General features: G+C 42.0%; 1 long non-coding RNA gene across 11 annotated transcripts in view; it reads left to right on the top strand.

The window, feature by feature from the left end:
- The window catches only part of LOC113261053 (uncharacterized), a 126,499-nt gene that overhangs the window by 32,466 nt on the left and 79,261 nt on the right, over positions 1-14,772 (top strand). For 6 of the 11 annotated variants that reach the window (XR_008956177.1, XR_008956178.1, XR_008956176.1 and 3 more), the window contains exon 3: positions 3,243-3,429. This is a non-coding gene — a long non-coding RNA (uncharacterized LOC113261053). Of the gene's footprint in view, positions 1-3,242; positions 3,430-3,604; positions 3,686-5,973; positions 6,100-14,772 lie in introns of all 11 variants that reach the window. The other 5 variants (XR_003318229.4, XR_008956181.1, XR_003318233.4 and 2 more) reach the window with 2 other exon arrangements.

Here is a 14,772-nt window from a genome sequence, read left to right on the forward strand (position 1 = left end):
GACCTCACCTCAAGGATAATACCTCAGAAGATGATGCTGGTTGTCATTAAGGTCAACCCCCCACCATATTTCATTGCCTCCAGATAAGAATCTAGGTCAGATCTCAGCACAGCCAGAGCAGGGAAGTACAAGGCTGCTTCAGGAAGAAGCATTCATATGCCAAATGCACCATAGATAGCCACACATACGGACAGGAACGTGGGAATACATGTAGGATTTCAAGGGGGCAACTAGGAGAAAGTACAGTATATACATGGGAAGACAATATTCGTTGTCATGGCAATCTCACATATAGCTCAGGATTCAGTGTCTTGGTAACTGGTCTTAGTTTGCTGGGATGGCTCCTGAGAGATTGGGCATGGCAATGGCTTATCGTAAATGAGGTATCGATGCTAGGACAAAGATCATGTCTTAAAGCAGTGTTCAGCAAACTTATTCCATGAAAGGGCCAGATAATAAATATTTTGTAGGCCATGAGGTCTCTGTTGCAACTGCTCAACTTTGGTGCCCTAGCGAGAAAGCAGTCACAGATAATACAAAAAGGAATGAGCTTAGCCCTATGCTAATCAAACTTTATTTACAAAAGCGGGCTTTAGACTAGGTTTTTGAACCCAGGCCTTAGTTTGCTGAACTGTGTATTATATTAAATTAAAAGCAGCATTATGTGATAGAAAGAGCTAGAGTTTTACAGAACAATAGATTTGTATTTGATTCCTAGTTCTACTTACTACTGTGTAATTGTGCAAGTTACTTTATTTCTCAAGCCTCAGTGCTCTCATTTGTTAAAGTGGACCTTATAACCTTTTGTGCTTTTGTAATAATTAAAGAGATGATGAGATCATTTTTGCAACATATTTGACATAGTGTAAATGTTCCATAAATTGAAGCAATTATTTTATCTTTTTTTTTTTCCTGAACAGCACCAGGCATATAACCCAGAACATTTTAGGTATTCAGTAAGTGCTGCTTAAAGAGAAAATCAGCAGACTGCTTTCTGCTCATGATAGACTTTCTTAACATCTTTCTAGTCCTTCCTATAAATGCATAATCACCTGTGCAGAAACTATAATGTACTTCTAATAGTAAACCATTAAATTGGGAAGTTGGCATAAGTGAGTCTCATGGCTTTCAGTCATGTGAGTGAATTTTCCAGAAGTCTGATCCCAGAAGAAGTTGTTTGATCACTAACGTTCTGCTTGGAGCTCTACTGCTCAAAGATATTAGACTGCCTAAAGATCTTCTCCTCCAGGTCTTTTCTAAGTTTGAGGGAGCCTGGGCTATTTTTGAGGCTTTCAGTATAGTAAACAATAAAGAAATGCCAAATGGAGTTAAAGTAAAAATAGGATGTATTTTAAATGTTTACATGGAACAAAATAAAGCTTTTAACTCTCAAAATAGAATGTATTATATTCCCTTTTTAGTGTAGACTGTCGTGGGTCTGAATACGAGGCCCAGGAAGACTGTGGGAGTGGGGCATATAGACTTCAGGGTTCCGCTCCCCTGAGCTTGACCCTGCTCAATGCATAAGACTTCTAACTTGTTGGCACTTTAAAGCATTTTTCAACAACTGTTTTATGCTTCTGAGAAATAGTTCTCCACTTCCATAAAGTGCACCTGGAAATATTGGTGCTTTTTGGATAATAGCTTTCATATTTCAAAATTAGATCTGATAACTTACTCTGTGGCGGAATGAGAAAAACAGAAGCTCAGCCAGAAGAAATACTATAAAATGCAGTTTAGGTTGATACACCTAAAACTATGCATAGATAATACACATCATCCCACTTGGGGAAATATATTTTAGAAATACATGCTATTCCTTTTATGAAGTTTGAAGCAATGATAAATACGTAGGCAGCATTAAAAGAAAATATCAGCGGTATCTTTTTAGTGTGGGTTGGTATAAATTATCCTTGGAGTCCTCTAGAGCTAAAATGCTTTGCAGTACTCTTTATGAGTGTACTCACGCCCACAAAATTGGGTCATAAAGACTGTGCGGACCCAGGCACAGAATCCTGTTGTATACAAGGGGTTCAAGAGATGGCAAGGGAACGTGTCTCCCTTATAATTACATGCACTTGAACATCCTTCTGGCTATCAGAATTCTAATTCTATGAACAACTATTTTTAGAGGATTATATTGCATCGGGCACCCTGCCATGAATGTTCGTTTAAGGGTCCGTTAGAATGGTTACTGTTTCTTATTTGTCACTGCAGCCGTACAGCTGAGGACACACGTCAGAGCTTGATCATGATTTGTGGAATGTTTTTGAATGCATAAGCTGTTTTATTTGATTCTCACATCGACCCTGTATGAGATAGGTATTATGCACCCATTTTATAGACTAGAAGCTGAAGTAGCTGGGAGGTAGTGACAATTTCACTTGGCGCAGACTGTGCTGAGATGTCTGGAGGGCAGAGTATTGTGACACGGGCGTCTGTGAAGCAGGACATCGAGGTTTTTGTCTCACACAGGGAGTCCAAGAATGAATCTCGAGGACAAAAGAGAGTGAGTAAATAATTTTATTAAACAAGGAGACAGAAAAAGCTCTCAGGAGTGAGATGGGTCCCGACAGGCTTGCCAACACGGGCCTCCACTGACAGTCGTTTATTTACACCTCCCTGACCAGGGAGTTTGTGGCCTTAACGTTCCTGTGACGTCACGGTTTGAGTAAGGACTGGTGATAACATCTTTAATGGTTTACTTCTTTGTAGGGGCTGGTTATTCTTTGTTGGTCACGGGTGACTGTCATAAAAAAAGACACCCCTCCCGCCCCGACACCTGGGGCAGGGTGGTCTGGTTTGTTCCCTTATCTCTGGTTTCCTTACACCGCCGTGTTTTGGGGACTACTGTAAGCCTGACTAGGTAGCCCTGTACCTATCTCTCCCTACCTAGCCCCGCCTGCCTTACTCGTGGAATTGGCTTCGTGGGGCTTTCTTTGCGTATAAAAAAACCACATTGCTAACCAGGAGGAGCCTGCCTGATACGAACACTCTTCTTGGGCCAGGAGGGTGAGTAAGTGGGTAGTTTTGATCCAACTGAACTTAAATGGTCATGAATTGCTATTCCATGGTATCTTTTTCTGTATCAGACACTGAGATAGACATTGGCTTTTATGTTGTTTCTAACTCTTATACCTGTGATGTTTTCCTGGAAACTTGGGCCAAGATTTCAATGAGCAACTGGTAGGTGTTTAGATTGTATTTTAATTATTTGTTTTTCTGTCCTATTTTTCTTTCAGAGCCATATATTCAAGGGCAAAGATCATGTTTTATAATGAGCAGCAGCATGATACGATGGAAGGAGGTGAAGTTTTGCAGTTAAACACACTGTCCCATTTTAGGGACAATGACACTGAGGATTAATCAGAGGAAGTAACTTGTCCGGTCACACTGCTGTTAAGTTGCGGAGCCTGGGTGAGAATCCAGGTTAGTGTAATTCAGAAGCTCATAATATTCTCCCTTCCTTCAGATTCCCGAGCAATGACAAAGGATCAGATTACAGATGGTGATGTTCGTTGGTCCTAATGTGTACTTGGATCCTTTCTGCACCGGCCACGGCATACATCTAGATTTATTGATGTCTCATATTCTCATACTTCAGATCTGGGAGGAATAAATCAGACAGTGGAAGCACATTCAGAAAATAACCAGCATATCAGCTGCTGTGTACAAATGCTTGAAGGTTCGCTCCTGTTACTTGTATTGTAATACTTGACTTTCTCTAAGTCGTGTACTCAGATCCCAGTGGTAGCTTTCATGGAAGCAGGTTCTACTCCCAGACGGGAGAATCAGGCTTGTGTGGTTTGAGAAGCAGTGCAAAAATCTGGCCGATGATAGTTTCTAGTCAGGCTGAGCTACAACTGACCACACTGCTATCTGAGAGCTTCCTTCCTTCCTTCCTTCCTTCCTTCCTTCCTTCCTTCCTTCCTTCCTTCCTTCCTCCCTCCCTCCCTCCCTCCCTCCCTCCCTCCCTCTCTCTCTCCCTCTCTTTCTCTCTCTTTCTTTCTTTCTTTCTTTCTTTCTTTCTTTCTTTCTTTCTTTCTTTCTTTCTTTCTTTTCTTCTTTCTTTTTTTATTACCATTTTATTTATTATTTGACAGAGAGAAAGAGAGAAAGAGTACAAGCCGGGGAGTGGCAGGCAGAGGGAGAGGGAGAAGCAGGGTCCTGCTGAGCAGGGAGCCCGATGAGGGCTCCATCCCAGGACCCCGGGATCATGACCTGAGCTGAAGGCAGACACTTAACTGAGCCACCCAGGCGCCCCTGAAAGCTTTCTTTTCTCAGGCACAGGGCAGGCATCATTCTGTGGAACCTGGTAAAGTGATGCTTTAAGCTGGGATCGAAGAGCCACATCAGCTAAAGAGACCTTTGGCAGACTAGGCCCTTCTGTGGCAAGCAAGCCAGGTATGGGGCTCCTTCAGAATCCCCAGCCCCCTGGGAACACCCTAAATCAGTAATTCTGCTGTTGATACTTTTCTGACCTTCTGTGGAGATGATGTGTGCAAGAATTCTATCCAGAGTAGACTGAAGGCTAATGTTTCAATCTTAGTTGCAGAGTATTGACCACAGAGACTAGTCCTCACTGGGTGGTCTCGAACGGTATTGTTCCAGTTCAAAAGAATAAATTGGAAACTTGCCTGCATACACATTCATGAAACAGCCTAATGTGTTCTGGCAGAAATCACTCATAAAGTGCTGCATTCTGAAAAACTGGTACAAAACCCAAACATCAACACAGAATATTTAAATTTACTTAATCATCTATTCTTTCATTCAACAAGTACTTATGGGTTGCCAACCATGTGCCAGGCACTATTCTAAACCACTGAGGCTCAGAGATGAATGAGATACAGTCCCTGCCCTCAAGTGGCTCACAGTCCAGTGAGGAGACAGATATATAAATGGGCAATTATAAAACAAGGTGGGATATTATTGGCAAATATAAAACTGCAGGGATATTATTGGAGCACCAAGAAAGGACCTCTAAACCAGCCTGGTGTGCAGATGGGGTTTCAGGGAGACTTCTTGGAAAAGGTGGCTCTTAGGTTGTCTTAAAATAGATGCTGTAGTATACCTGGCCAAATATAGGGAGAATAATAGTCCGTGGAGAAGCTTGGAGCAATACAGCATCAAGAGGCAATGTGCCTTTTTTGAAAGCATCATCGAGTTTATTGTTGATGGAGCCCAGTTAGAATGATGTAAAATGTCCGGAAGGCATAGTATCTTCTTTGTTTAAATTCATAGCCTTAACCACCCCCCCTTAAGTTTGAATTTGGTATGATCTACAAGTGTCCATAACTTGAGTGATAAATCAGAATTCAAATGATGAAATCTGAGTGTCCAATAAGTATTACCATAAAATCACTTGTGCTCTGTTTCTGGATAAAGATGCCTAAGGCTTGGTGGGCCCCATCTGGTTTGTGCAGGGACCAGACTGCTGAATTAAAGAGAGATATAACTGAAACCACCACCCCTGCATCTTCTAGATTTTAGTGATGGTACTAATCTCCACCATCCCTTCACCAACAATATGTGATATCGTTTTTGACTTACTCTCTTGGTCCACAAAACAAGAGCAGTTTCAAAGGTTTCCATTTGCTTTTCTCTGCTATGATAGCTCTTGCTCCACAAGCCAAGGACCCAATGTGGGGGTTACTCAAACTCCCTAATGTGTCCATTCCAATGATAAGGTAGGGAACTGAGGAAATGGCTGCTTGGTGGGTCCATGGAACTTGGAAGTCAGACTTCTGCTATCACATAGAATTTATTACCTGGCTTCTGTAAGTCCCCACTCTAACAGGTGGGCCATGATGATGCTTGGGTCTCTGGGATTCAGTGTCACCTGAGACTCTGAATCCAGTAGCCTTGATGAGTTGGTATTTCTTGCTAGTGTACTCAGTCACAGAATTATATGACCATAGATCTCATTAGGGAAGAGCTGGAGAAAATCATTACAATATGTCCTTTTCACAGTGTTACAGTGTTCTTCCTCGGAGGGACCCTTTCAAGTCAGGGGATTCTGGATCCGAAAACTGAGCAAGGGAGTGCAACTTTTGTCCTGATTGTAGAAGTTGGGCTCCACCCATTTTGCCCCTACAGGTACCATTAACCATCTCCATAACTCCTTATAGATCAAGACTCCTTTGGTTTTGCATGTCATTATCATTATGGTAACTTTTTTTTTGTAGTGAGCTGTAGTTGACACATGATGTTACATTAGTTTCAGGTGTACGACATGGCGATTCTACAGCTCTATGTGTTATACTGTTCTCACTACAAGTACAGCTACCAGCTGTCACCACAAACTGCTATTACAGTACCATCGACTATATTCCCCATGCTGTATCTTTTATGTCATGACTTACTCATTTCATAACCGGAAGCCTGTATCTCCCACTTCCCTTCACCCATTCTGCCCATCCCCCTCACACATCCTCCCCCCTGGCAGTCATCTGTTTCTTCTCTGTATTTTTAGGTCTGTTTCTTTTTGTATATTTGTTCATTTGTTTTGTTTTTTTAGATTATACACATAAGTGAAATTATATGGTATTGGTCTTTCTCTGTCTGACTTATTTCACTTAGCATAATACCCTCTAGGTCCATCCATGTTGCTGCAATGGGCAAGATTGCATTCTTTTGAATGGCTGAATAATATTCCTATATATATATATATATGTATATATATATATATATACATACACATACACACCACATCTTCTGTACCCATTCATCTGTCAATGGACACTTGGGTTGCTTCCTCATCTTGGCTAAAAAATGCTGCAGTAGACTTTAGGGTACATATTTCTTTTTGAATTAGTGTTTTTTGTTTTCTTTGGGTAAATACCTAGTAGTGGAATTACTGGATCATAAGGTATTTCTATTTTTAATTTTTTGAGACACCTCCATGCTGTTTTCCACAGTAGCTGTACCAATTTACATTCCCACCAATAGTGCACAAGGGTTCCTTTTTCTCCTTGACCTTGCCAGTACTTGTTACTTCTTGTCTTTCTGTTTCTAGCCATTCTCACAGGTGTAAGGTGATATCTCATTGTAGTTTTGATTTGCCTTTTCCTGAGAATTAGTGATGTTGAGCATCTTTTCATGTGTCTGCTGGCCATCTATATGTCTTCTTTGAATAAAATTTTTAGTTAGATTATTTTTTTTTGACATGGAGTTGTATCAGTTCTGTATATATTTTGGATATTAACTCCTTGTCAGATATGTCATTTGCAACTGTCTTCTTCCATTCAGTTTAGTTTGGCAGTAGGCTGCCTTTTTGTTTTGTTGTTGGTTTCCTTCACTGTGCAGAAGATTTTTATTTTGATGTAGTCCTAATAGTTTATTTTTGCTTTTGTTTCCCTTGCCTCAGGAGACATACCTAGAAAAATGTTACTAAGGCTAAAGTCAAAGACCCTGTCTATGTTTTCTGCCTATGTTTTCTTCTAGGAATTTTATGGTTCCAGGTCTCTCATTTAGGTCTTTAATCAATCCATTTTGAGTTTTTTTGTATATGGTGTAAAAAAGTGGTCCAGTTGCATTCTTTTGCATAGAGCTGTCCAGTTTCCCAGCATCATTTATTGAAGAGACTGTCTTTTCTCCATTGTATATTCTTGACTCCTTTGTCATAATTGATTGACCATATAAGCATGGGTTTATTTCTGGGCTCTCTATTTTGTTCTGTTGATCTACATGTCTGTTTTTGTCCCAGTACCATGCTGTCTTGATTACTATACCTTTGTAGTATATCTTGAAATCTGGGATTGTGACACCTCCAGCTTTGTTCTTCTTTCTCAAGATTGCTTTGGCTATTTGGGTCTTCATTGTGGTAATTGCAACATCATGTTTTTTGAGGGTTAAATACCCAGCCCCCGGTGCTTTACGGCCCCATTATCTTCCATAAATATTAATGAGCTCAGTTCTGTGATTGCCTCTTCTTCAATCGGCCGCAGCCTACAGAGGACAGCTACCATGAATTCCTAGTGATAGTCATGCCCCTTCTACCACTGCATTTTTAATGGCCTTAGTAAATGATATGTTCTCTAGAATACTATTTTCTGGCCTTCTGATGTATTCAATCCAGCATGCCCACTTCCCCCAGATGAGAAAACACACAGTTCCAACAGTCTCAAGAGGGCTTTGCAGAGGCAATATCCTCAGACGCATCCATCCAGACGGCCCTATCCCACATTTCAGGGTCTGTTTTTCCCAAGCAGGGTCCTCAGCATAATAGATTTGTCCTGGGTGAGCATTCAAGCCATCTCTGAAACTCCGATACTCAACTGTCAGAGCTCCAGAATGCTGCTCAGCTGTGTCTCCTCTTCCACCCCAGGAAATAAGGGCCTCTTTGGAAGGTACCAGAGATATGCTCTGGCTCTCCTACTTGGCTTTTAACTGTCGCTAATGGATTCCAGTTTTTCATTATCCCTCTCTAGGGCATCAAAACAACTTAGCAGTAAGTGGTCACCTCTGTAATTCTTGTAGTTACGGCTACCTCACATCTTTCAAATGCCTGGGTTGTTTCATCTGCAAGGTGTTTACTTCCACTCATTTTCCCAGATAACCACTAATGAAATCTTTAGCAGTTGAGCTGCTAACTTGTTCTGGGGGCTATCTGTGCCCTATTTATTAAAGAGGGCACTTGTTGTGATGAGCACTGGGTGTTGTATGTAAGTGATGAGTCACTGAATTCTATTCCAGAAACCAATATTGCACTAAAATTTATATTAAAAAAAAAAAAAGATAGGATCCTCTTTTCCCTCAGGTGATAAATGAGCCAGTCTCATGTTCTCATCTTACCACCTGTTGCCTCAGACCCGCCCAGTACCACTTGCATTAGTTCATGCCTATTGAAAGCAGATGCCAGGATGGAATTAGACATGTAAGAGATTTATCGGGAGAAACTGGAGAAGGTGAAGAGAGGCTTCAGACCACATGCAGGTCTGACATCTATGGAATGAAGGAAGGAGGAGTGAGGAGGAAATTGGATTGGAAAGGAGGAGTCTTGAACTAATGAGGCTAATGAGGAGTCCTCAAGCAACATCACCCATGGGGAATACCCACCTCTTGCTGGGTTGGGCCTGTCTGAGTACCACCACTGTTCTCAGTTGTTGTCTGGGAGGAGCCTGTGGGAAGTGTGTTCTTGGTGTAAAAACAGCTCCAAGAGGCAGCAGAGGGAGGAGGGGCGTTAGTCAGTCATGCTCCCAATAGTAGTAGATTTCAGCAGTGCATTTTTGTTGCTGCCTCAGGGAATCTGTACCACAAGGCAAACTTTCCAGCAGTCATCAAGGGCGTGCTTGATGAATCAGGGCTGTAAGAGTTTGAGGAGACAATAGCTGTGTTTGGGTTTGAGGTAGCTCAAGTGGCAGGCGTGATAAAGAAGGGAGGGTCACAGGACTGACGGTGTCCTGATTTACCCCAGCAGATTGGGAGCTGGGTCAGGAGCTGCAGCAGACCATAGTGGTGGTTGATGAGCCATCAAAGGTGGGCCTAAGGGCCCAGTACCATCAAGCCCAGATTTGCATTTTGCCTTCATCCAATGATGAGTAGTTGTATGTCCTGAATAAGTTATTGTGCTGCATAAACACCGTTTGCCCCTCCAGATCCATTCTCCATTCCACCCTGCTCTGTATCCTGGAGACTGGCCTCTAAGGACGACATCACTAAGTGCTCATGCCCTCTGGTTTCCATTTGGGTCAGCCAAAGGATAATGCTTTAGGAGATCAGAGACAGGAGAGAGGTCAGAGTGTTTATTTCCCAGTCACCTGCCTGCCAGGTCACAGATTGACCATGGCTATGTCTTTCTAGCAAAGGCTTTGGCTTCTGCTGGCTGGCCTTGCAGTATTCCAGCCAGGGATAGTAAAAACTTCCTGATTGGTTTAGGCCTTCACCATTGCTTGTTGGTTTCCCTTAACTTTGCTCACAACTTTGTAAATAATCTCATTAAACTCTATTTGCCCTTTTTGAGGGTGCCATCTTTCCCTGCTGGGATGGATCTCAACTCGTACAATCCTTTTTTGTCTCTAAATCCGTTTCCTCATTTATAAAATGGTGATAATAATGGCACCTATGTCATAGAAGTTAAGTGAGGTAATGTAGGTAAAATTTTTAGCAAAGCGCCTAACACATAGTAAGTGTTCAATGAATGTTAGCTGTTGTTATCATTCTATTATCATTGTAATTATCATTTTTATTTGGGACTCAGTCATTGGGACCAAGAGAAGAATGCTAAGAGTTGGAGTTTCCCACCAAAACCTCCCCTTGAGTCAGGATACTTGGCAAAACATGTAAGTGCAACCAAAGGTTGGGTCCCATTAGACCCATTACATGATAAATGCACCTTTGCCAATATCCCGGTGACTGATAAAACTCCCAGCAGGATCGCTCTGATCATGGTTATTTCTGAGTGCATTTGTAAGGCCAAAGGTTAGTGCTCTTCCCATTTATTAATCCCTTGCTGCAAATTAAGCTAATTTAGAGAAGTAATTCTTAATCAGTAGCAAGAGATAGAGGAAAAAACTCCTTAAGGTTATAAAAAGGCACTATTACAACTTAGAGAAGCAAGGCTTATTTCATCCTAAGTACTTTGTAATTCCCAAATATATGATGTATTACAGTGGGAAGAAAGCACTGCTTAGCAGAAATGCTGCAATTTGTCCATATTATCTGTGTAATTATTCTCATAGCCTCACTGTGGCTTAGATCAGTTTATTTCATCATTTAAGAGATAATAGCCTTCATGAGGCTGGGTTATAGATTTTATCTCCGCAAAAGCCTCATAGCACAGAGACATTCTTCTCCATGATTGAAATCTATACTCATTGCCTGATACTGCACCTTGCAGGTAAATGATGATGATCACAAGGACAGTGGAAAGTGGGGGTACCAGTCAATTCACGCGGGTACAAGAAGAATCCAAGTGCATTTATTACCTTTGACTAGGTAAATGGTATTATTTTCCTATGCAAAAGGCTATTTTTAAAAATGTGATGAAGTAAATTTTCATGTGAAGAAAGAGCTAAATAACAAAGTTCTAGTGATGTACCATTAGTGTTTGTATTAGTTTCTTAGGACTACCGTAACAAATTACCACCAACTGGGTGGCTTGAAACAACAGAATCTTAGTCTCTCACAGTTCTGGAGGCTTGAAGTCCAAAATGAGGGTGTCCGCAAGACTGTGCTCTCCCCGAAGGCTGTAGGGGAACACCCTTCCTTGCCTCTTCTTAGCTTCCACTGGTTGCAGGCAGTCGTTGCCTTCCCTTGGTTGTATCAGCCTAAACCCAGTCTCTGCCTCTGTCTTCACGTGGCCATCTTCCCTGTATGTCGGTGTCCAAATTTCCTTCTTTTTATAAGGACACCCGTCATATTGGATATAGGCCCACCCTGCTCTCTATGACCTCATCTTATCTTGATTTTATCTGCAAAGACCCTATTTCCAAATAAGGTCACATTCACAAGGTTCTGTGGACATGAACTTTAGGGGAACACCGTTCAATCTATTATAATGTCTGTCATGCTAACTACTCAAGGGTTGGTTCATCTCTTAGCAGCTCTTTTAAGCTATTTGTTTTCTTTTCTTCTTTGATACTTTATTTCTATCTTTTTTAGCCTCTCTTCTTTTCCTTATTTGATTTGCTCATCTGGAGAGAGAGATTTAAGTTACATCATTTCAGTGATTATATAGCAGACAGGCTTTGTGGGACAAGTGGTTTGTCACTCCCCACTCCTACCCCATGTGGTACAAAGTTATATTTCACTGTCTCTTTGCTACATGGAGAATATGGGTTGTTGGGGAAAGGAGATTTCAGTGAGTGATGAGCCATCAGCAGGCTTCTCCACTTGGTGTTTTATAGTCCGTAGACCTCGATGAGATGCCTTGCCCACCCCACAACTACCTCCTTCCTTGTGTTCTCTTCCTTGAAGCTACTCCTCAGAGGACATCCTTGGCAAACAGACTTCCTTTTAGCCCCACCTAATACATCACTTTTAAAAAATCCCATAGTTTGTTCCCATTTCCCAGCACATGGAAGCAGAGAGAGGGAGAATCTTACATGCTTCCAGCCCCTGTCTGCTCAGCCTCTTCCCCACCCTTCCCCAAGTAAAGAAGAGTTGCTCAGCCACTTGTTCGGTCTGGGATGACTAACTGGGGTCTGATGATCAGAGTGATTGTGTTCGTGCTCACACACTCTCTTCTGTGGTCCTCCATTGTGCTGCTGGGGCAGTGAGAAGGCCAAATGCTCTCTTGTTGCTCCATCAAGGTGTGCCTCTGCTTCTCAGTCATCACTTTCATTTCTGGACCAGATGACTGGCCAGAAGATGCTAAGAGCCTAATATGGATTAGGGGTTGGGGATAAGAGGAGGCTCTACTTAGTTGCTTAATGATGCTACATACACAATCCAACCTAATTTTTATCTTCGCTTTGCACCGGAGGTGATTGGGCAGAGCTAAGCCAACGAAAAACAAACAGAGGGGCGCCTGGGTGGTTCGGTCGTTAAGCATCTGCCTTCAGCTCAGGGTGTCATTCCAGGGTTCTGGGATCGAGCCCCGCATTGGGCTCCCTGCTCTGCTGGGAGCCTGCTTCTTCCTCTCCCACTCCCCCTGCTTGTGTTCCCTCTCTCGCTGGCTGTCTCTCTCTCTGTCAAATAAATAAATAAAATCGTAAAAAAAAAAAAAAAAGGAAAAGAAAAACAAACAGAACGCCTAGCTTTTTGCACTTTGCTTCCGTGTTACGTACGTGCATGCTAGCACTTGTGTCTCAGCAGGAGCCAGAGAGGAGGGGTGATTGTTGGGGAAGAACATGCCTGTTTCGGATCCGTTAGCCAAGTGTCCTGAACAACCCAGTAACCCCTCTCTAACAGGTATGTTACAAACAATGTCTAAAGTAAGAGGGCTGTTTTGTTAATATATCTCTAGGCCATTTACTAGTTCAGGTGGTTGGGAATTGGCCATGTTGTGGCAGCCCACGTGTGTTCACAGGTGACACCGAGTTACACTCTTGAAGATACGTAGCATGTGCTTTGAAAGCAGCTTCGCACTGATTTATTGCGTCGTGCACAGGAAAAGAGAATATCGTTCCTCCTGGCCCTGACTTAACGTGTTACTAGCTGCTCATTAGACCCTAGTGCTTATGTCTCTGCATAGTACGTCATTTGTACAGGACACCACACCCTTTTAACAGTGATGTTAATGGAGCATGTTTTATTAAATTTATTCAGTGACAAGCTTGGAAATTGGGACAATATTTTAGATGCTGTCGTTAATTGAATGTATCTTGGAATCTAGTTCTTTTATCAAAGACAGAGGTTATTGTAATTGTGAAAATTTTCATTTATGAAAGGTCTGTTACAGGATCATTGGTTAAATTGGAATTTAGAAATGCAGCTCACTTCAAGTTAAACTAAAATATATATGTAACTGCAGAAGCAGGATTCTTTTTTTTTTTTAAGATTTTATTTATTTATGTGACAGAGAGACAGCCAGCGAGAGAGGGAACACAAGCAGGGGGAGTGGGAGAGGAAGAAGCAGGCTCCCAGCCGAGCAGCCTGATGGGGGGCTCAATTCCAGAACGCCAGGATCACGCCCTGAGCTGAAGGCAGACGCTTAACAACTGCGCCACCCAGGCACCCCAGAAGCAGGATTCTTTTTTTTTTTTTTTTTTTTTTTTTTTTTTTAAGATTTTATTTATTTATGTGACAGAGAGACAGCCAGCGAGAGAGGGAACACAGCAGGGGGAGTGGGAGAGGAAGAAGCAGGCTCCCAGCGGAGGAGCCCGATGTGGGACTCGATCCCGGAACGCCATGATCACGCCCTGAGCCGAAGGCAGCCGCCTAACGACTGCGCCACCCAGGCATCCCCAGAAGCAGGATTCTTAACCATCTTAAATGGATCGGCTGAACAAAGCTAAATTTAAAAATCTCAATATATAAAATTTTGACCTAATAAAATAATCGTTTGCTCCATTTCATAAAAATAAGAGTATAATATTTTTAAGAAATTAAAATTTTACTTATATCTAAGTTAGCCATTTGGTTACTCATTTAACTTTTTTCATTCCAAAGGAAGCCAGAGTGATATAAATAAAGATTATTAGAAATATATTTAAACAAAACTATTAGAAATACTTTGTCACAGGTAGCATACAATTACTCTTACCATGGCTGACGGGTATGATATAGGTAAAAAATTCCAATAAATTCAGAAGGAAGAGATAAACATGGTTCTGTGGGGCCTTTGTTCCAGAACTTACGTGTGCTCCTTGGTGGGACAAACTGCTACTCGTTTTCACCCACAGAACATGCAGAATTTGTTGCTCCAAAATCTTATGTAAGAGTGTGTTAGTATTTGCTTATCTCTAAGGTTATCGTTGCTGCGGCTGACGGCAAAGTTCTTATGTAACTTCTGTTTACGGATATACACGTGTGCCCACGACGTGTCAAAGGCAGCTTCCCTTTAAGTGTGTTTTGCCTCTTTATGACTTTGTCAGTGAACTTTCAGGAAATGGCAGAGTAGCTTCCTTTCGAGCCTGAGGAAGCAATGCCTGTCACCAGAGCCCGAGGAGAGTCCACTGGGAGGAAACTGAAGCCCACAAAAATTAAATACTTATCCATGGTGACCCAGAAGATCATTAAGCACAAATCCTCTGACTCCTGAGACACGCTCTTTTTTCGCTCTCATTTATGATGTTATATGCCTCCCTGTGGCACCTTCTGAACATGCCTCTCCGTGTGTGCTTTGGCAGAGCTAAATTTATTGAGGCTGTTAACTGGGCCTTGAAA

Source organism: Ursus arctos, unplaced genomic scaffold (assembly GCF_023065955.2).
Source record: "Ursus arctos isolate Adak ecotype North America unplaced genomic scaffold, UrsArc2.0 scaffold_29, whole genome shotgun sequence".
In the NCBI taxonomy this organism is placed as follows: Eukaryota; Metazoa; Chordata; class Mammalia; order Carnivora; family Ursidae; genus Ursus; species Ursus arctos.